Consider the following 1,927-nt stretch of genomic DNA (forward strand, 5'->3'; position numbering starts at 1 on the left):
CTGTTTGTTTGTTCATTTATTTTGTTTTTTATATTCCACCTATAAGTGGAACACAGCGTTTCTCTGACTTATTTCACTTAGCACAACTGAAATAGGTTCATCCATGTTGTTGCACATGGCAGTATTTCATTATATTCTGTGCCTGAGTAATATCCCATTGTGTGTGTGTGTGTGTGTGTGTGTGTGTATCTGTGTGTGTATACACACACAGGCCCCATCTTTATCCATTTATCTTTTGGTGGGCACTTTGGTTGCTTCCATATCTGGGAATTGTAAATAATGCTCTGAAAATTGTCATGCATATATATCTTTCCTAATTAGTGTTTTTGATATTCTTTGGATAAATACCCAGGAGTGATATTGCTGGATCATGTGTGCATGTGTATCAAGTTGCTTCAGTAGTGTCTGACTCTTGGCAATCCTATGGACTGTAGTCTGCCAGGCTCCTTTGTCCATGGGGATTCTCCAGGCAAGAATATTGGAGTAAGCTGCCATGCCTTCCTCCAGGGCATCCTCCCCACCCAGGGGTCAAACCCATGTCTCTTACATCTCATGCATTGGCAGGCAGATTATTTACCACTGATGCCACCTGGGAAGCCCCTGCTGGATCATATGATAGTTCTATTTGTAGTTTTTTGAGCAATCTCCATACTGTTTTTTATAGTGGTGGCACCAACTTACATTCCCACCAATAGTGCACAAGAGTTCCTTTTTCTCCACATCCTCTTGAACATTTATTTATTGTCATTTTGTTAATAGTCATTCTGACATGTGTAGGTGATACCTCATTGTGATTTTGATTTACATTTCCCTGTTTAGCGATGTTGAGCATCTTTTCAAGTGTCTGTTGGTCATCTGTATGTTGTCTTTGGAAAAATGTTTATTCAGGTCCTTTGCCCATTTTTTTTTTTTTTTGATGTTGAATTCCATGAATCCTTTGTATGTTTTGGATATTCAGTTCAGTTCAGTCGCTCAGTCATGCCCAACTCTTTGCAACCCCATGAACTGCACCACGCCAGGCTTCCCTGTCCATCACCAACCCCCGGAGGCTACCCAAACCCATGTCCATTGAGTCAGTGATGCCATCCAACCATCTCATCCTCTGTCGTCCCCTGCTCCTCCTGCCTTCAAACTTTCCCAGCATCAGGGTCTTTTCCAATGACTCAGTGCTTCCCATCAGGTGGCCGAATTATTGGAGTTTCAACATCAGTCCTTCCAATGAATATTCAGGACTGATTTCTTTTAGGATTGATTGGTTGGATGACCTTGCAGTCCAAGGGACTCTCAAGAGTCTTCTCCAACACCACAGTTCAAAAGCATCAATTTTTCTGCTCTCAGCTTTCTTTATAGTCCAGCTCTCACATCCATACATGACTACTGGAAAAACCATAGCCTTGCCTAGACAGACCTTTGTTGACAAAGTAATGTCTCTGCTTTTTAATATGCTGTCTAGGTTGGTCATAACTTTTCTTACAAGGAACAAGTGTCTTTTAATTTCATGGCTGCAGTCACCATCTGCAGTGATTTGGGAGCCCCTCAAAATGAAATCTATCACTGTTTCCCCATCTAGTTGCTATGACATGATGCAAAAAGCAAAGGAGAAAAGGAAAGATATAAACATCTGAACACAGAGTTCCAAAGAATGGCAAAAAGAGATAAGAAAGCCTTGTTCAGCGATCAATGCAAAGAAATAGAGGAAAACAACAGAATGGGAAAGACTAGGGATCTCTTCAAGAAAATCAGAGATACCAAAGGAACATTTCATGCAAAGATGAGCTCGATAAAGGACAGAAATGGTATGGACCTAACAGAAGCAGAAGATATTAAGAAGACATGGCAAGAAAACACAGAAGAACTGTACAAAAAAGATCTTCATGACCCAGATAATCACGATGGTGTGATCACTGACCTAGAGCCAGACATCCTG

The sequence above is a fragment of the Bison bison genome, unplaced genomic scaffold (assembly GCF_000754665.1).
Source record: "Bison bison bison isolate TAMUID 2011002044 unplaced genomic scaffold, Bison_UMD1.0 scf7180017864156, whole genome shotgun sequence".
NCBI lineage: Eukaryota > Metazoa > Chordata > Mammalia > Artiodactyla > Bovidae > Bison > Bison bison.